The sequence below is a fragment of the Pinus tabuliformis genome, chromosome 8 (genome assembly GCF_031772625.1).
Source record: "Pinus tabuliformis cultivar Carrire ecotype Pingquan chromosome 8, CPIR1, whole genome shotgun sequence".
Lineage (NCBI taxonomy): Eukaryota > Viridiplantae > Streptophyta > Pinopsida > Pinales > Pinaceae > Pinus > Pinus tabuliformis.
This window is the reverse complement of record NC_142294.1, coordinates 806,314,005-806,336,509: the sequence shown is the minus strand read 5'-3', so window position 1 is coordinate 806,336,509 and position 22,505 is coordinate 806,314,005.

Here is a 22,505-nt window from a genome sequence, read left to right as displayed (position 1 = left end):
TTACCAATTCAAGCATGGTTTACCTCTCGAAAGCACTTTGGACTCAATCTATTTACCTATAAATATCAATAAAGCCATTAGTGACCCTCCCTGTCAACCCAACATTTTCCTAATAGTTTGTTTTATTTTACAGGTGCTCAAAAGACTGCAGCCTTGGATAAATAGTTTTAATACTAGTCATAAGACATGTTTACTCCATGATTGTTATCAAATCTATTCAAATAGAGATGCAAAATAAACATACAGTTAAAAGACAAGTAGAGGAAACATGAAATTAAATGATTTACTGTTGAAATAGACAGTAAAAACCTAAAATATACAGTAAAGGTCAAAGGACATAGTAAAGAATAGTCAAAGTGTATCAGGGTTAAAGAGTATCAGATTGAATACCAAGTCAAGTAAAGCATCTAGCATGAAGACAAATAGCAAGGAAGACAGTTACAAAGCATACAGATTCATGTCAAAGTGAAGATAGATGAGAAAATAGAGCGGTAAAAGTAAACATGGAGGCAGTAAGGGTTACACAGAGATGAAAACACTTTCACTAGCAACAATGAAGTTTATCCAAAGTAAAAGTGAAAAACAGTTAAAATAAATTTAAGGTTAAAAGATGAAATCAGAGCAGAAATGGTATATTCTTCAGAAATTTCCTGTTTAAGTCATAGTTTTGCAGAAACTAGTTCAACCAATCCAAGATGAATTTTGAAAAACAAGAGGAGTTTTGTGTTCCTAAAAGGCTAATCTACAAAAACCTATCTCACTTTTTACATAGGTATTACCAAAAGTGAGAAAAGTGCATGTCTTCACAACCTATTTTTCAGATTGTGCAAAGTCCTGTTTTTGACATCGTTTTACACAGAATATTTTGAATAGCTGGTGCTGTATTTTGGGAAACTGAGAGAGGTTTATCTCAAAAACATACTTATCTACAATAACCTCTTTCACTTTTTCATATCTATCTCGGATTGAGATATACAAAGGTATCAATGGACCCTAATTTTGCAGAATTGTTGGGGCAGAATGCAGAAAGAAAGGATGCAGTTAGTGACTTGGATGCCTCATAATCAATTAAGAGTTGCTATCAAATTCGAGTTTCTCTTCTTTTATCACCATAAATCCATAAATATAGTGCCAAATAGATTCATTAGTTTTGACTGTCCTTTTTTTGAGTTCTATTAATGTAAAACAGTGTGAGATATTTGTAAAACCAATCTTGATATTTTTTTCAAGATATTTCAGTTTAGAATTTGTATAAATACTTCTTCATTCGAAGTATTTTGTGTGGATTCCAAGACATTTATATAGAATTTTTCTCTAAAATCAAAATTAAATTGTTTCAATGACTGGATTGGCTTGTTGGATCAAGGAATAAATATCAGATATTTTACAAGATTCTTGCGTAAAGCGAAATATAAATAAGTATTCTCTCATGTTTATTATTTTTTTTTATTATGTTTCTTCATAATCTTGTTTGTTTCTCTAAAATATAAATGTATAACAAAGAATGATATTTCAGAAATTGCTTGAATGCACTCTGCCTTGACTGTTTTACATTCTAAATGTTTTCTCCTAAACTATCTTAGTTAGGGAATTCTTCACTGCTCCTTAGCTTCCGTAGTTTTTTCTTTGGTCTATAGATAAGGATTCTTAATTTCCCTTTGTTCATGACCACCCTCTATTCTTCATTCTGATCTTGGTCCATGGATTCTTAAGTTCCCTTTCACCTTGGTTAGAATCATTTCATCCATTAGACCTGAAGATTTTCCTTTTACTTTGCTAGCCTACCCTGTGAACATTCCCTTTAATGATTTGGTCTAGTTATGCTATCCATTTATTGAATCCATAGCCCAATGGCTTGAATACCTAGCTCTATCCATCTGCTCTAAGAATTCCACCACCCAACCTTCAATTCAAAACAAAACCCCATGAACACTAAGAACTAGCCTAAAATCCCATAAAAACAAAGCTAAATTATAAAGAGAGAGCCCTCTCTGGACTTATGTTGGCTAGAGCCTAAGCCTAAAAGATTGGTTTGTGGTTACCTCAAATGCTTCCTTCTTTTGATAACTTCTAAGGAAAACTTCTGAGTGATAACATAGTGGCGACCATACTGGGAATCAAACCCTCAGTCTTAATAAACCTTTGAGAAAATTTCAAATCTTTATTTCGAGCCTCTTGAAGGGTTTATTAGAAGTTATTTACAAAATTTCACAAAAAGAAAGTAATTAGAAAAGCTTGAAATTCTAGCTTCAAGGAGAACTCACTATACTAGGGCTAATCCAGATCCAAACCCTGCCCCAGTAGTGGATAATCCCAACCTGATTTCGAGAAGATCCAAAAGACAAGAAAGTTCAGTAAGTCCAACACCTTCAATCAAAGTAGATTCATGCCCTGATGAGTGGTTGTTTCTAGAAGACCTCCCCTTTGATGAGTCATTTGACCTTTCCCTATTTAGAACCAGGTCTGAAAGTGCACTTGATGACATAGTTCTAGATCCAGATTTTATTGTAGACCTCGAAGTCCAAAAGGAAAACCAGTCAATTGATGATTATATTCTAAATTCCCCTTAGTCATCCCTTACTATTGCTAAGATCCCTGAGCTTTCTGAACCAGTGTTAACTACCCTTAGTTCACCATTATTCCCTTCCACCTCTGAAGTTCATTCCTCACCTCCATTTATACCTTCACTTCCCTACAAACCTATCATTACCCATCAATCACCTACTACTCCCAGTTCTCCATCAACTACTGCATAATCAACTGGTACCCCAACCGCACTTCTTAGCCCTGCCCAAATTAAAGCTATGGAAAATAGGTATGCTCCTCTTATGTTACCTGCCCCACTTGGTGCCATGCCACAAGATTACGAAAACAAAATTGTCCAATTTGATGGCATAGGACCTTATACAACACAACATCATGTAAACAAAATGACAGATTACTTTGAATTACATGAAATTGATATTGGAGATGTTCAAATGAGACTTTTTGCTCAGACTCTAGCTGGTGATGTAAGGAAATGGTTTAGATCGTTACCTGCTAATAGCATAGATAGTTTAGATATATTTTATCAGCAATTTTTAAATAGATGGGAAAAGAAAAAGAACCCTCTGTAGATCCTTTCAGAATACGAAAACATCAGAAGAGGACCAAATGAAACAGTCCAAGATTATTGTACCAGATTTAACAATATATACAATGCAATACCAATCAATCTCAGACCCCCACCTGACTTAGAACTGATAAAATTTCCTGATGGGTTTGATATTGATATGGCCTTCCAAATTGGAGAGAGAAATCCTCCAACTTTAGAAGACATGTAGAGTGTGGCAGTTAGTGTAGAAGCCATTTTGCTAGCAAAAAGAGCTAGGGTTAGGAATGAAAGGAGAGGACCTGCCAAATATGAAGCCTCACCCTCCGACATTAAAATAGATGTTGTAACCAAGGGTATGGGAAAACTAATGGATAAGATAGAGAACATTGAGAGAAAGCCTCAATGGGATAATCAACAGACACCTCCAATGAGAAATCCAAACTTTAGAAAGAATCAAAATATTGGAAAGAATGGACCTTACAAGAATATTAGGCCTCCCTTTCAAGAAAACTATGTTGAAACATCTCATTCAGATGACCTTGAAAAAGACACACATATTAAATTGATGGGATTAGATGATGAGGAAATTGTCTTCTTAACCAAAGATGAGCAGGAACTGCATATGCTGTAGCAATTGCAAACCCAACCCGAAGAATCATTTGATTATAAACAAGGGTATGATTTTGCTATTTTTCAAGTACACAAACAATACAATTTAAGGAGTAAAACTAATTCGGACACTCCTGACCAAACCAAGAAAACAATGCCAAATCAACCCAAGAAAATCAAAACAACTCCAGTTGCTAAAACTCTTCAAATTCTCCCTAGACCAAATTAGAATCCTCCTGGTCCCACCATTGTAGATATAACCCATGACCAACCCCCTAATGATAAACCATCCACTTCAATCCCCTCCAAGGATATAGTGGAGAAATCTCCAAACACCATATTAGAAAATCCACAAAAAAGACCTCAAATGCAGAAAAAGAAGAGAAACCTACTCCAATTCCTACTATGAAAATTCCAAGCACTCAAATAGAAAAAACCCATTTTCCTTTCAATTTGGGAGCAGAGGTAGCTAAACTGAAAATTTTAGTTCCCTTAACAAAGCTGATTAAAAGTGAAACCTATAAGACTCAAATAAACAAAACCTTAAACTTTGTTGAGAATGAAGGCTCTATCAACTTGTTTGATGATCAACCTGAGCTTATATGCGGTCCTGATGTTAATGGAAAACCGTTAGAAGGAGGGATGCCACCCTTTTATATTAGCCTTAGCATTCATGATAAAATCTTACACAATGCAATGTTAGATTCCTGGGCTTCACACAATTTAATGCGTAAATCTGTTATGGAAAAATTAAACTTGGACATTACTAGACCTTACAAGGACTTATTTTCATTTGACTCAAGTCAAGTAAAGTGTCTAGGGTTAATCAAAGACTTGTGTGTTTCCTTAGTACAATATCATGCTAAGACCATTCTCATGGACATCCCACCTAACTATGGCATGCTATTGTCTAGATCATGGGGGGCTAAACTCCAAGGGTCTTTACAACTTGACATGTCATATGCCACAATCTCAGTTTTTGGACAACCTAAAAATTTGTACAAAGAGACCCTAATGAAAAATGTGGTGAGTAGCCGAGATAGACCTAAAAACTTTCCTATCTACTCCTTGCATTCTGACATTGATTCTTTTATTTTTTATAATGTTAAACAAACACAACAAACTACTTCAAACATCAATGTTTTAGAACCAAAAGAAATTGTAGTTACCGCTAAAAATGAAACTGTCCAAAATCAAGAGCTTTCCAATGAAAAGAACAAAACAAACACCTCAAACAACTAAAATTTTCTTCCCCCTGACAGTGAAAATTATGAACATGAGATATTATGGAACCTTGAATTTGATGGATCAGAGAATACGTTAGGAGTAGGAGCAGGAGCGTGGATATATAATCTGGAGAATGATCACTCAGAGGTCCATGCTTACAGACTGAATTTCAAATGCACTAACAACATGGTTGAGTATGAAGCACTTCTTTTAGGTCTTAAATTAGTTAGGAAGCTAGGAGATATAAGAATTTCTGTCATGGGAGACTCTGAATTAGTGATAAAACAGATTAAAGTTGTATATATGACCAAAGACCCAGCTATATTAAGTTGTTACAAAGGAACCATTATAGAAATACTAAACACTTTCCTAGGAACCAAGGTTGCTGTAATTCCTAGGAAGCATAATATGAAAGCTCATAGTTTAGCAATGTTTTCTAGCACTTGTAAGTTACCATTTCAACCTAACCATCAGTACATTTCTGAAGTCAGGCACAGACCTGCTATCCCAGATAACTTGAAAAACTGGCAAGTATTTGCTAATGACCAACAAATAAATAATTTTTTAACCTTAGAGGAAGAATTTGTAAATAGTAATATAGATACTGACATAACATTAGATCCTGATTTTAAAGATGAAATAGAAATTAATGAAATAGAAGATGAAAATATAGATAGATTCCATCCCACTAAATTTACAAAATTAGATGTAGAAAACCTAAAGAAAGTTGAAATTGATGAGATAATTAACGAAGACTCTGAAATCATTAATCTCAAAGACAACTTTTTGCCCAAAGGATTAACCCCTTTGGAAGACTTGTTTGATTCAAATGATGTCCCTAGAAAACCAAAGATGGAACCCTTAAAATTTGATATAGAGGAGTGTAATATAGGCACTAAGGAAAATCCAAAATTGATCAAACTTTCAAAGTCCTTACCTCCTACCGAAAAAGTGAAATACCTTGAACTATTAAAGGAATTCCAAGATGTCTTTGCTTGGAGTTATGAGGACCTCAAGTCCTATGACACCAGCATCATACAACACATTATCCCCATAAAAGAAAGCAAGAAACCTTTTAGGCAAAAGATTAGGAGGATCAATCCCATCCTATTGCCTTCTATTGAAAAGGAAATCCGAAGGATATATGAGGCCAAGATAATAGCACCAATTAGATTCTCTGATTGGGTTTCAAATTTGGTGCCAACAAGGAAGAAAACTGGTGAGATCAGACTTTTTGTTGATCTCATAAATCTTAATAAAGTTTCACTCAAAGACAATTACCCTCTCCCTAAAATGGATCATATCTTACAAAGGATAGTAGGGTCAACCAGAATCTCATTATTGGATGGGTTTTCTGGTTACAATCAGATTTTAGTTCACCCAGATGACCGGGCTAAAACTGCATTTACTTCTCCTTGGGGCACGTTCATGTATGTGAATATTCCCTTTGGATTAAAGAATGCAGGGGCCACTTTCCAAAGAGCCATGGAAATATCTTTTGCTAAGTAAATTCATGACTTCCTAGTAATATATTTAGATGACATCACTATATTCTCAAAATATGATAAGCAACACTTAGATCATCTAAGGAAAGTTTTCATCAAATGCAGGAAATATGGAACTTCTTTGAATCCCAAAAAATATTTATTTGGGTTAGAAGAGGGAAAGTTATTAAGCCATATAATCTCTAAAGATGGTATCTGAATAGATCCTGCAAGAATTGAAGCCATTTTACAGATACAACATCCTAGTAGCATTAGGGAATTACAAGCCTTTTTAGGGAAAATTAACTTTTTTAGGAGATTTATTTCTAACTTAGCAGAATTAATTAGATCATTAAACTATATGTTGAAAAAAGATTCGACCATAAAATGGACCATTGAGGCTAATAAATCCTTTGAAGATATTAAGCTAGCCCTAACGAAAACACCAGTTTTGATCAGTCCAAAGTTTGATATAGAGACTTCATTATTTTCCTTTGCTTCGGAACACATAATTGCTGCAGTTCTACTACAAAAGAATGATCAGGGTTATGAAAAACCTATTGCCTTTTTTAGCAAAGCCCTAAGAGATGCCCCCTTAAAATACAATATAATGGAAAAGCAAGCCTTTGCTTTTGTCAAAGCTATCAAATATTTTAGAGTTTACATTTTATATTCTCATATAATAGCATATGTCCCCAATTCTGTAGTCAAGCATATCCTAACTCAGGATGGTCCAGAGGGAAAGAGAGGGAAATGGATTGCTACTATATTAGAATATGACCTAGAAATCAAACCAACAAAGTTAATCAAAGGCCAAGGTTTAGCCAAGCTCATGGCTGAATCGAACTGTTAGGCCTTATATATAAATTTTATTGCAGAAATGGATAATGGAGAGGAGATGGCGACTCCACCAATAAACTAGGCCTTTATTGAATCACCATGATATGCTGACATCATATATGTTTTACAAAATCTACAAGCTCCTCCTGAATTATCTAGGACCAAAAGCAGATTTTTAAAAATGAAATCCTTAAAATTTTGCATAATTGAAAATGCCTTGTTTTGGAGGAATCATAAAGGTATCCTTCTTAACTGCTTATTAAAATAAGAATCTGACAAAGTGTTACAAGAGTTTCATGCAGGTGATTGTGGAGGACATCTTTACTGGAAAACCATTGCTTAAAAGATTCTTAGAGCTGGTTTCTATTGGCCTACTTTGTTTTCTGATGTAAAGAAATTTGTAACCTCATGTCATAAATGTCAAATTTTTGAAGGAAATAAAAAGCTTTTACCCCTGCCCCTAAAACCAATCTCTATTGAAGCACCTTTTCAACAATGGGGTCTTGACTTCATTGGTGAAATCCATCCACCTTCCTCTGCCCAACACAAATGGATCCTCACTGCTATATATTATTTTACCAAATGGATAGAAGCCATACCATCAAGGCAAGCCACTGACATTGTTATAATAACCTTCCTTGAGGCCAACATCCTATGAAGATTTGGGTGCCCAACCAAAATCATCATTGATAATGCAGTAGCTTTCAAGTCTAGAAGAATGATTGATTTTTGTAATAAGTATCATATAACCCTGGGCCACTCCACAACTTATTACCCCCAAAGAAATGGACTAGCAGAGTCCTCAAACAAAAGTCTGGTAAATATCATCAAAAAATTGTTTGAGGATAACAAGAAAACATGGAAAAAAAAATCTAGTAAATGCCTTATGGGCAGATAGGCTAACCATAAAGAAATCCATTGGTACTAGTCCTTATCAATTAGTTTATGGAATGAAAGCTATTTTCTCATCCTCCTTGGGAACACCAGTGATGAAGCTGCTCCAAGAGTTTCAGGTTGAACCAAATGACATCCAAAGAAGAATCAACCAAACAATTCACTTATAGCAAACCAGGGAAGAAGTGTACATCAGATCTCAAGTTGTGCAGGAAAGGATAAAGAAGACTTTTGATAAAAGGACTAAGGCAGAGGATTTTTACCTAGGGGAAAATGTTCTAGAATGGGATTCAGGGAGAGAGGATAAAGGTAAACATGAGAAATTTGATTTCTTATGGAGTGACCCATATATCATTTATGCTTTCAGAGGTAATAATGCTTTCTTCCTCAAAGAAATGGATGTCACAGAAGCAGAAGGATGACCAGTTAATGGTTGAATGCTCAAACACTATATTGAACCCAATTAATAATTTCACTGACCATTTGTACATACTTTACTTTCAAAAGTCTAGAGTTGATTGGACGGTGATTTTTGAAGTTGAAGCCCAAAGAGAAGGCCCTAAGCTTCAAGATTTTTAATATCATAAATAGCAATAATGTAGAAACATGAAAAGGAAAAGTTGTAGGGTAACATCACAACAATTCACAAGGCCAGTGGTCTACAAAGTTCTTGACATTTCACCACTAGGAAATGTCATCCCCAAGTGGAGCCATTGTTAGGTTCCTATACCAATAGGAGTCATAATTTTTTAATGTCTGAGATTAAACCTATAATATGTACATACCTTTGCTTTTTGCAAATGTTTTCCATATTCAAAAAATAAAAAAAATGTAAAGAGGGTATGTCCTAAAAGAAAAATCAAAGGACAAAAAGAATAAGAAAAGGTCCAAAAAAGTGAAAAATATGAACCCCAAAAATAAAAAATACCATGAAAGGGAGCAAGCCAAAATGCCACTCCTACTTTACTTTTATGCAGAATAAAATGATTGTGTGTAGCTTGTAATCCTTGTCACAATCCATGATAGTCAAAATGTTTAAACTTGGCTATTTCATGTTTTCAATTTCATGTCTATAGATAGAGAATAAAAATATGGCCAAACAATGTAACCTTGGTAGATAATTAGATAGGTAGAGTAAATAAAAGGAGCTCAACTGTTTAATCTAAGTCCTTGGATGTAATAAGGTTAGATTTAGTTAGTTTACTATTGTAAAGAGAAAGAAAAATGTTTGATAAGGGTTTGCTAGCTCAAATGAACCGTAATAAAGAGAAATGAAAATGGTAGGATGAGTAGATGGGTAAGTAGAAGAAAGGTTGTAGAAGTATGATGATTGATTAGACAAAAGCATATTTATCATTCACATCATAAAAGTTCCTGATATCAATGAAAAATCAAGCATGCAAATGATTTACAAAGTGAGTTAATTAACTTCCCCTATTCATTTTACCCCTTTCTTTTACTAATTTCTCAATATAAAGTTCTAAGTACTTGAAAACCCTAAGTCAAAGAGGCTCAGAGCATTTCTCTGACTTTTGGAGGGACCGGACCCTCGGCTCAATGATTTATGGATAACAAGTACCATAGTCCCCCTACAAAAAGTCATTCCCCCTTCAGTTCATTCATTTTCCATAATAATACTCCTTTCCTAAGGTTAAAATACTTTTACCTAGGAAAAGTATTTATCCCCCCACATAAATCATTTTCATATCAAAAACCCACAAAAACACCATATCCTAAGTATTTATGTTAATGTTGGAAAAGCATTAAAACATGAAAAAACATTTACTTAGGGTATGGTGCCCCTTTCTGCTCATTTTATTAATTACTAATTTTATTTAGTAAACCCCATAAATAAAAACCCTTTTTTCCCATATATATTTAACTCTCGCATATTAACTAGCCCTATACCCTAGTTTAAAATATAAACTATGATTTCACCCAAACCTTGAAAACCTTCTAACTAATCGATTTGCGATTAAGTTAGATAATCCCCTGTTTAAACTCGTAGCTAATGATCATAATGCCTTAACCCCGCTCTAATCCTTCATTAACTCAAAAATTGCCGCACTAAATCACCCACCGAGCCCTCCACTAGCCTTCGTGCAACTTCCCCGCACGATCACCATATGATCGCCTCCCTCCACATCCAACGGCCCTTACCCATATCGAGCAAGCCTGACCTCCAAACAATACCCATCGGGTAAAGTTGTTATCTATCGGGCCCTTGATGCTACATGTCATTCAACATATGGAATTGGACGACCTCCCCCCAATACCACTGAGCACCTAAAAGTAGTGCGATGGAAACCATTTACTGCCCTCTCACTAAATGACAAAACCGTCTACTGTTCACTTCACGCCAAAATTCAAAAAAATCAAACGTTTACTCATTTAAACACGAAAACCCCAGTTTTGCTCGTTTTTGCCTGTTTATGTAGTAAAACCCTGTGTAACCCTTCTGCACCACCTAAAGCCTCTGCTAACCAATTCAAGCATGGTTTACCTCCCGAAATCACTTTGGACTCACTCCATATACCTATAAATCTCGATAAAGCCATTAGTGACCCTCCCTGTCAACCTAATGTTTTCCTAATAGTTTGCTTTCTTTTATAGGCGATTAAAAGGCTGCAGCCTAGGATAAATAGTCTTAATACTATTCATAAGACCTGTTTACTCCGTGATTGTTATCAAATCTATTCAAACAGAGATGCAAAATAAACATACAGTTAAAAGACAAGAAGAGGAAACATGAAATTAAATGATTTACTGTTGAAATAGACAGTAAAAACCTAAAATATACAGTAAAGGTAAAAGGACATAATAAAGAATAGTCAAAGTGTATCAGGGTTAAAGAGTATCATATTAAAGACCAAGTCAAGTAAAGCAGCTAGCATGAAGACAAACAGCAGGGAGGACAATTACAAAGAATACAGATTCATTTCAAAGTGAAGATAGATGAGAAAATAGGGCAGTAAAAGTAAACATGGAGGCAGTAAGGGTTAAACAGAGATGAAAACACTTTCACCAGAAACAATGAATTTTATCCAAAGTAAAAGTGAAAAACAACTAAAAGAAATTTAAGGTTAAAAGATGAAATTAGAACAGAAATGGTATATTCTTCAGAAATTTCCTGTTTAAGTCATAGTTTTGTAGAAACTAGTTCAACCAATCCAAGATGAATTTTGAAAAACTAGAGGAGTTTTGTGTTCCTAAAAGGCTAGTCTACAAAAAACTATCTCACTTTTTACACAGGTATTACCAAAAGTGAGATAAGTGCATGTCTTCACAGCCTATTTTTTGGATTGTGCAAAGTCTTGTTTTTAACATCGTTTTGTAGAGAATATTTTGAACAATTGGTGATGAATTTTGGGAAACTAAGAGAGGTTTATCTCAAGAACCTACTTATCTACAATAACCTCTTTCACATTTTACATATCTATCTCAGATTGAGATATACAAAGGTATCAATGGACCCTAATGTTGCAGAATTGTTGGGGCAGAATGCACAAAGGAAGGATGAAGTTAGTGACTTGGATGCCTCATCATCAATTAAGAGTTGCTATAAAATTCAGATTTCTCTTCTTTTATCACCATAAATCCATAAATATAGTTCCAAATAGATTCATTAGTTTTGAGTGTCCTTTTTTTAGTTCTATTAATGTAAAACAGTTTGAGATATTTGTAAAACCAATCTTGATATTTTTTCAAGATATTTCAGTTTAGAATTTGTATAAATACTTCTTCATTTGAAGTATTTTGTGTGGATTCCAAGACATTTCTATAGACTTTTTATCTCAAATCAAAATTCTATTGTATCAATGACTAGATTGGCTTGCTGGAACAAGGAATAAAGATCAAATATTTTACAGGATTCTTGTGCAAAGCGAAATACAAATAAGTTTTCTCTCATGTTTACTGTTGTTTTTTCTTATGTTTATTCATAATCTTGTTTGTTTCTCTAAAATCTAAATGTATAAAAAGGAATGATATTTAAAAAATTGCTTGAATGCACTCTACCTTGATTGTTTTACATTCTGAATGTTTTCTCCTAAACTATCTTAGCTAGGGAATTCTTCACTGCTCCTTAGCTTCTATAGTTTTTTCTCTGGTCTATAGCTAAGGATTCTTAATTTCCCTTTGTTCATGACCACCCTCTGTTCTTCATTATGATCTTGGTCCAAGGATTCTTAATTGCCCTTTCACCCTGGTTAGAATAATTTCATCCATCAGACTTGAAGATTTGCATTTTTCTTTGCTAGCCTGCCCTATGAACATTCCCTTTAATGATTTGGTCCAGTTATGCTATCCATTTATTGACTCCATAGCCCAATGGATTGAAGATCTATCTCTATCCATCTTCTCTAAGAATTCCACCACCCAACATTCAATTTAAAACAAAACCCCATGAACACTAAAAACTAGCCTAAAATCCCATAAAAACAAAGCTAAATTATAAAGATAGAGCCCTCTCTAGACTTAGGTTGGCTAGAGCCTAAGCCTAAAAGATTGGTTTGTGTTGATCTCAGATGCTTCCTTCTTTTGATAAATTCTAAGGAAAAATTCTGAGTGGTAACACTAGTGATAATATTGATTCCTTGTTAGATAAAAAATGTCACAAGTCAAATTCAAATAAATAGAAGCAACTCAAGAATGAAGGTGAAGCTATTACTTTCTGTCCAGGTAATTTTTTTTTATTTGTTGGTTGTTGTCATGTTTTGAGTGCAGACTTGTGAAATTCCAAATTGCATGTTGGTTTATGTGAAGGGGATATATATATATATATATATATATATATATATATATATATATATATATATATATATATATATATATATATATATAATTTTTATTATTATCGTATGTTTTTCATGGTTTCTGAAGATCCATGTTACATTTGCACAAAATTTTAGATACCATTAAGATATCTAAACACCAAACAACAACTGCAGCATTGAGATTTTTCTTTCACTCAACCTATAACATATTGCATCTATGTTCATCAATGCGCTTCTTCCATATGCTATCCATTTATGACATTCCCTTGGCAAGATTTGGTGCATTTTCTAGTTATAGGTCATTTATAGGTTATAAATGTCTTTAGAGTTTTACTTCTAATTGAATATCAATTGAACATATTGATTCTCTTATACATAACTATTTTTCCCTCCACCCACTTTTCATAACTTCCATAACCATTAGGTAGGAACTTGCATCTTCGATGTTGCTTTGCTTGTTTAGTAAAATATTGCTGAGACTTTAATTTATTTAAAGTTGTAGAATTCACAATTTATGAAGTTTCAATGTCTAATTTTTAAAAGTCTAATTCTTTAAAGGGTGCTAGCTCAATGGAAGAGCACCTGCTTTACAAGCAGAAGGTTGGTGGTTCTATTCCATCGTGCCCTGACATCCATATGGAATGGAGATGATAATTTTTGCTGACAGAGGCTCTTTTCACTTTCACCAATGAGCTTTGGTGACATTTTTTGACCCTCACCAAAATATGAAATGATGATAGTCAATGAATGCCACCATATATACACATCAATAGTGATGACCCTCAAAGGTCCATAACCATAAATCGTTGTTTTTGATATGAAATGGTGACAGCCAATGTTCGTCATTATAGTCATTATTCGTGATGGACCTTGAATGTCACCACAACACCTATACTTCTGGGAATGGGGATTTTGGTGATGGTCAACAAATGTCACCATATATATGCACCAATAGTGATGGCCATGAAAGATCCATCACAATAAATCATTGTTGTTCATATGAAATGGTGACGGTCACTATCCGTCATTATAATCAATATTCGTGATATACCTTGAATGTCACCATAACACCTATACTTTTGGTGACGCCACATTTGGTGACATTCAGTTTTTGGTGACCGAGGCTATGGTCTATCACCATTGCTCATATGAAATGGTGAAAGTCGTTATCCGTCATTATAAATCATTATTGGTGATGGACTCCGAATGTCACTACAAAACCTATACTTTTGGCGATGCCACCTTTGGTGACGTTCAGTTTTTGGTGACGGAGGCTATGGTTCATCACCATTGCTCATATGAAATGGTGACGGTCGCTTTCCATCAATATAAATCATTATTGGTGATGGATTTTGAATGTCACCAAAACACCTATACTTTTGGCGATGACACCTTTGGTGACGTTCAATTTTTGGTGACAAAGGCTCTTTGGATCATCACCAGTGAGCTTATGGTGACACTTTGCGCCCCTCACCAATGTCCTTTTTTCTTGTAGTGATCTCTTTGGTTGATCATATGCTTTCACTTGGTTTTTTTACCCTTTCCTGAGGAACGTCTACAATGAATTGTCTTATTAGTTAGCCTCTTGGCCATTACATGTTTTGAGCAGTTCCATCATTACCATAACGAGTTTCTATCCTTTTATACCACTCGTTCCTCTAGGAGGAGTCATCTTTAAGCTCTTTTCAGACTCCAAAAATATGAAAATATTGTCGAGTACTTGTCATTTCAAACTCATTAAAGTAAATGAATTGATTTCTACTCAGTATAAGTTCAACCCTTTTCTGGACTGAGATAGACTATTGTATGAAAAAGGAACACCTTAGTCAAACATGGCTAGGAGGTTCTCTGAATATTGTTTTCTACCTTTTCAGATTCGAGAGACAAATTACGAAAAGGGATCTAGTGGAATTTTCTTTTTTCGTCTCTTTTTAAACTCTCTAAATATGAAAAACGTACCGAGTTTGTCTTACATCGGACTCGTTAAAAAATTTACGACGAAAGGCTCATTACCATGATGAGACGGAGTTTCTCCTTCCTAGGGATCGTAAAACTTACTAGGATGGATTCATTCAAAGAATGAATTTATATGATGAGCATATGGTATCCTCTTTAAGCTTATGTAAAAATAAAGAGGTACTCGCTAGAAATATTGGGGAAAAGTGAAGATGAAACATATTTTGTATTGGTAGCATATCACTTTTGAACATGACACTATTCTACTCTCGTGTCAGGCTTGGGATATCCTCACTTAGTCACTTGTCCTTCTAGGTTTGGGTGATCCATTTTTCCTCTCATTTGAATTTTCTACCTCATCATTATAACCCTTGGTCCTCTGTTGAGTCTAATGTTGCTACACTTTGGAGTCATGTCACCAATATGTTCAAGAGAAGTCCTATCTACAGTCTATTACCTATACATTGTCTGACTTTGCTACAGTCTTGGATCATACTCATTTTATTCTTTGTTTCGTGTCAATGATGAGGGAATCATTATGACCCTCCTTTGATGTGTCACTTCCTATCGACTTCAGCTCATTATCTAGGAAGATGACTTAGAAACTCCCTTTCAGAACCTTAGAGTTGGCATGCCCTAATGGCTAATTCTTCGCATCCAATGACAGGTCTTCATCATTGGCTTTCGATCGGGTGATTCCACGAGTGTTCGACTTCAACTTCATTATCAAATTCATGGATTGTACTATTCTACCTTCAAATCCATTTTCATTATTGGTGCTTTCTCTCGTACCTGTTAACAATCCACATCATTGGCCGGTAATCAGGTGGTTTTCTAGCATGTTCAACTTCAACACATTTATTTGCATGTTAGAATTTGTACTTTGATCGGGTTGGGATGGAGCGCAAGACCCTGGGTCTTGTCTAATATGACTCAGGTTGCATGGAGTTATATGTTTTTCATGATTGTATACATGTTTCTACTATACGAATGGTTGTGACTATACCATGGGACTTTATATTTATAATGATCCTCATTATCTAGATGGTTGCGCCCATGTCGTAGATTCATATCTTGATCTCATATATGTATATGTATATGCTTCCTTGATTTATAGGTCTCTTGACAGTGTGTGTTCTCATCGTTGCTAGAGCTTGTAAAGCATCTCAACCATCACTCCTTAGTTAGCCTTAATGATTTAGGGGGCATCTGTTACACAGTATTTTGTCACACCTCCTACACTTTCCTGTGAAATACTGTGAAGTTCCTAAAACATTATGATTATGCAGTGTACTCATTCATATATGCAGTTCAGATCCCTCCTAAGACATTGATTGGAAAATGCCTTGAGCTTCCCCTGAAGGAAATAGCTCTTAAACCTTAATTTAGGGATCATCACTCTTATGAGACTTAGAACCATGATGATCGCATGTTGCATTATACTCGACCCACGATGGCATCGCTCTATTTACTTGTATCCCCGTGATGATCCCAAAAAGGAAATTTTCTCAAAGAGAATGAGAAGCTTCGTGATCTGGAAGATTCCAAAGTGGTGAGCTGGAGGTTGTTCAGCAAAGATGAGGTCAAATTCTCCCAACTTTTCCTCTTGGTCTTATCCCTATGAGCTACCTCCTTGAGATTAGGACCTAATCCTATATTTGGAGAGATCCTAACTCCCTTTCCCATCCTATATATTCATCCTCTCCCATTCCCAAATGGTTGGTCAGGTTAGAGGTTGGGTTGGTCTATGTCTATTTGCACCATTATGCTAAGCTTGTGCCTAGAGGCTATTCATTAGACTTGGAGAAGGAGTGCTTGGAGAGTTCTTGGTTTGGACTTGGATTACCACTCAAGGAGAGACTTTCAACATCAAGGCTTTGGTTGTAAGCTTTCCATTATTTCTTAATAATATACAATTGTTGGTTCATCTTCCAAAAATATATATGTTCATGTATTATTTAGCTTGAAATTCCTTAATCAATTAAGTAGGTTGTTATTGGATTTTCTATTGGTTTTGGCATGCTTTGTTGTTTCTTGATTACTCGTGCAAGTACATAAACACTAAGAGAAGAAGGAATAATTCTGTGACACAAGCAGTTCGAGGCACTTAACAAAGGAAATCAGAATAGCATCAAAATGAGGTAGGCCATCTCTTTCATTCTTCTTTTCAATTATAGCCTAGGAAGATGTCTATTTGATGGTCATTTCAGTTTCTAGACCCACTCATTGGGCTAGAGGGATCGTCTCTGTCTCCAAAGGGGATTAACCTTGTCAACAATCCTGAGGTTCTAAAATTTAGGGTTTGAAATTCGGCCTGCTTCCAATTGACTAAGACCCTCCAAAATTCAGCCTACTCACCTAGTTTAAAGGTTCTAAAATTAGACCTACTTCTAAGGAATTCAATGTCCTTACTTCAAATATCAATAACCTTTTGTTCCCGAGATCCATTCATGGAGTTCCACATACTATTGGAAAACTCTTTCCGAGCACTGACCAACTACACTAACTCCAAGAGTGTCTGAGTTGATCTCTTGAGGAAGAATCTCCTCCAAAGGATGGGATTCCACATTGGTGCCCAATTATCATGCTACTTCCACACATCTCCTTGCATGAGCCACTAATGGATTTCTTTCCTATGCTTGGGCCATCACATATTTTCCAATAATTCTCTCCCCATTTGACATCAGTGGCAAAGGGCTACAAGTTGTTTCTTCCCAATGCAATCATTAACTATCAATGATGAGGGTCAAGTTGTTGTTGTGCATTTTTCTCTGTAGACTTCTCTTCAAGGGTTAATTGGTTTTGTTACTCTATAACCTAGACCTGTGTGATATGCTCCCCTTGAACATATACTTCCTCCATTTTGATAAACCTCCAGTTCTGGACACCTTATGACTGATGGCTAAATATTGTTTTTGCCAATGCATCTTTTGTACAAATTAAAAATAAGTTGATACCATTAGCCTCCTATACCAATAGGGTTTCATTTTTCATGATTGACAGTGGGAGTGCCAAAAATGTTCATCTTTGATGATACAAAGGTTCCATTTTTTGTGAAAGAAACAAACAGTTAAAAAATGTAAAGAGGGTATGCCTTAAAAGAATAATCAAAAGGCAAGAAAATGAATTGGTCAAAGAAAATAATTGAAATCAACCCCAAAGAAAGACCAGGAAAGTGGCCAACCCAAATGCCACTGCTATCTTGATGGATGGCTCAACAGTTCAAGCTGGGCCATGCCATGTTTTAAATTGCCTGTTCTAGACTAGAGAATGAATACCTGTTCAAACAGTTCAAGCTTGACAGATGAGTAGCTGAATAGAGAAAGGAAGGAGCCCATCAGCTTAATCTGGGCCCTTGGAAGATATAAGGGTAGATTTAGATAGGAGGGCAGCAAAAAGAAAAGAGCATATGAGGGTTTGCAAGTCTAAGTGCACCCTCCCTGAAGTAACAAAAAATGCTAGGGACTAAGCTGGGTAGGTAGCCAGAAGTTGCAGAAGCCTGATTCTATTCAGTTTTGGCCTTGATCAAGAAGGCACATATTAGCATTTGCAGAGGTATCTATGCAGCATTTTGATGACAAAATATGGAAGCATGTCTAACTTCCCCTGTTTTCCCTAGAGACTCTCTTTCTAACATCCCCCTGAGGACTTTAGGACCTCCCTAAATAGTCCTTCTTGTATTTCTCCTTGGAAAAATTCATGACAAGTTTTGACCTTCTTCTCCGAAAAGAAGCCACATTTCTGGTCTAAAACCATTCCTCACTTTCATCTACTTCTAAATCTAAGTTTACTCTTTAAACTTAGCTCGTTGTTCCTCTTTCACATCCCCAATTCACATTGACTTCTAACCCTATTATCTAACTCCCTAAGTGCTCCTCTTCCCCTACTATTATAGCATTATTGTGAAAAAACCAAAAATAAAAATAAAAATATGTAAATACCCCCCCTTGGGCATTATAACTATATATTTAAAGTTCGGCAAACGTTACAGAATCAAAGGCTTTCATGTATTTAGTTCATACTATAATTGGGGATTAAATTAACATTTGGTTGGTTTAATAACCCTTACCCACCTTATAAACTGCAATATCGTATTCTCCCTGCTTATTATGTGAATTTTTGAAAAAACCCACTCTAAGCCGTTTTCCCAATGTTTACATTTCGGCGCACTTCACCAAAAAGCAAAAAATATTTAAAAAACCCGCCGGGTCCCGCCGTATCGCGCTGACATATTCGCGGCCCGTCATCCGTCGGATCCGGGCCCTCCCATCCGACGGTCCACGGCAATTTCGGACCACCCCCTCCGTCCGTCCTTTACCGCCCGAAATCTGTCAGAGGGTGACGTAGGGCCTGGGACGCGTGCCCATTTGTTACTGGATCGGGCGGCCTCTGACCATTACCGGGCCCGTACCTTAAGCGGTCTGATAATACTGCTAACCACCCTTTGTTACCACTCTCCCTTTCCGCTCCACGTCATTGCCGCATCAGCGTTACGTCAGCTTCCATTCCGCCATTTTTCCGACCTGTCCGCCACGTCGCTCGTCCACGTCGACCCAATCACCAGTTGACACGTCATTCCTCCGTACCCGACCGGACCAATGACGTCATGCTGACGTCATCCATCAAAAAGGCGCCAAATACCAATTTTTCCATATTATCGCGCAAAAATCATTTTTTTTCCCATTTTCTTACCAAACGCGCACTGTATTTCCTACATGCCGTTTACGTCGTCTGTCTGCCAACTCCAAAGTTCGCTCCCTAGCTACCGGCGCCGTGAGTTCAATCAACCTTCAACACCGTCGGCCACACAGTCCCCAGGTATTTATCAATTCCCTCTACATACCCTGGTCCTTCCAAGTTCACTGTATTAAACGAGAGGAAAGAAAAAAAGCATAAGAATTGCTAAAATAAAAAAAAAAAAAAAAATTCCTAAGCATGAAGAACCTCCATCTCCCACTTTAAGCCCCAAATTCACTTGTAGGGGCTCCCATTGTTCAAAATTTACCAAGCTCCCACAGCTTCTTGCGCATTTGCGACTTAAAGCCATTAGCAGACAAATTCCACTGTAAAAGCAGCACTCAGTCCCAGCATTGGCTCTTTTAACCTCTCTCAGCAGCATTTTAACTCTGTTTCACCCCAATTTACCCATGTTCTCTCTACAAATTGCCTTATCCATTGAAATTCACTGCTATGTGTTACCTTTTTCCGAAAGTCAAGTTTAATACAACTCCAAATAACAGTTGAACAATGGAGACCCCTGTGGCGTTGAATATTGCACCTCTGAATGCCCCACATAAAGACCTAGAATGGTTGGCCCTTGCTGACAGAGATTATCAAATGAAAGAAACAGTTGAACTATGTAACAAATATCACATAGAAATCGTTTGTGAGCTAAAGAAAAAACACAAAGATGGTACTGACATCTTGGGAATCTGGAAGTCCCACTTACCAATCTATTATCTCCCTCAGGTGAATGATTTCCCTGATTTGATTCACCAATGCTGCACAAGTTATGACCCTAATCAAAGGGTTGTTCTAAGTCCTTCAGGCTCTGTATTATTCCATATCACTCCAGATGCCATCAACCAAATGCTACAGTTTCAATCTGCAAGGCCACTGACTCCTCTTTCTATGCAACTTTTGCTGGAGCAAGGTGCCAAGCTGTCCAACTCACAAATTACAAGAATTGGCCAATTGTTCATGCTCCCAGATTGCCAACCCCGGCAGCCTCCCCCTTATCTACATGTCTGGTTTAATGACATAGGGAGACTGCTAGTAGACATGATATCCTCCATCTTAGGATTCAAAACCAGTGAGTTTGTGGATGAGACAACCTTGGTAATGCTATCCATGTTCACTCCAGGACAGCCCCCTGTTTTCCAGTATGACTATGCTACATTTATAGCCGACAAGATTCATGAACAGTTCATGAACCTAGAGAGAGAGAGGGTATTCAAATACACCTCCTATATATATCATCTGCTATTGTACAATCAGCCTGATAGCTTTCCTGTTTTCCTCAAGAAGTTAGATGCAAAGGGAAACAGAAGATCTGTAGTGTTCTGGACATCAGTCTGTCATCATATTCATTACTCCCCATACAACTACTGTGAGTTCATTGACCTGTTCATTCATCCAGCCTTGTCCCTGCTGCAGAGTTCCACTCCTCTTAGACTCACTGATGATATACAGAAAATCCTCCAGCTTTCAAAGAACTATAGCATTGGAGATTGGTACTTCTACCAAGATCACACAGTGATCAAAATATATGGCTGTGAGCTAGCCCCATACAGACTGCCAAAGTACGTTCCCATGAGACTTTTTGCATTAGAATACTTCCAGCAGTTTGGCAATGCAGACATGATCCACTTTCACAGCAGAAATAAGAAAGCACAGCTGAAAATTAAGAACCAGCTGGGTCCGTTTATCTTTAACAAGAGGGAAGAAGCTTGGGAAGAGGCAAACAATATTCTAAAAAGCCTCCTTCTCAAGACAAGCTTCTATTGGGCACCATATGACCCTAACCATTTCATAAGCCTCAGAAGAATCAAGTATAGGCTTGCTACCTATGATCACTTTAGCATTCCAGAAATTGAAAAACATGCTAACCAACTAGAGTGGAGAGAAGGCACATTAGTGGAGGATTATTCTGAAGAGGAATTAGCAGAAAGAGCCATTAAGAATTTAGAAAAAGCAGTTGACTTGGAATATTTTGGACAGGTTTGGTCTTCAGCCCCTCAGCATCTTGGAGAAACTACCTCATCGTCCACTGTTCCCCAGCAGTCTGCCAAAGCAACTGATCAAGCAGCAAACATGGCTAAAGGCAAAGAAGTACAACAAGAAGAGTCACCTCCTAATTTGGACCAGCAAGCAGAACAGCAAGAAGGCATGGCTAAGGCACCTGCCTCCACAGAGCAGCAAACACAAGAGCAAATCCCTCCAAGGCAGGAGGTAACAGTTGAGTCTACAGTTTTACAAACACCAGCTAATGAGGAAAGAATGAGGAAAAGAGATAGGCAAGAGGATACTCCTCCTACCACTTTAATGGATCAGCAAGGTGAGAAAAGACAAAGGCTAAATCCCTTCTCGGAGGAGGAAATGCCGGAAAGACCAACCGATACTATGCTCCCTCCTAGCATTGAAACATCGGCCAGCTCCTTGCAGCCAGAACAAGAGATGCAACATGGGGCAGAGGTAAGTTCTTCAAGGCAGCGGTCCAAGGCGGACTCTAGCATCAAGAAGCAGTTCATAGACATCAAGAAAAGAAATGAGCCTCTCAAATACCAGATCTACAATCAACTCTTAAAGATGGAAGCAACTAATCAGCAGAGGCTAATGTCGATTTATGATATTCAAGAACAAAAAATGACTCTCAGTCATTTTAGGCCTACTATGCAGCAACCTCAATCAGCTGCTGACTATATCAGAACCAATTTGGAGATTTTCGCCAAAGACATCCACCCCATGGACCAGATCGAGCTACACAGGAAAACAGGGGAGATGCTCTATTCCACATTGGCTGATAAAACTCTAGTAGCACACCGATTGCAAAATTCTCTACACAATACTACTGCTCAGCTAGAATTAGAAAAGGCATCATCTCAAGCCAAGGACAACAGAATCAAG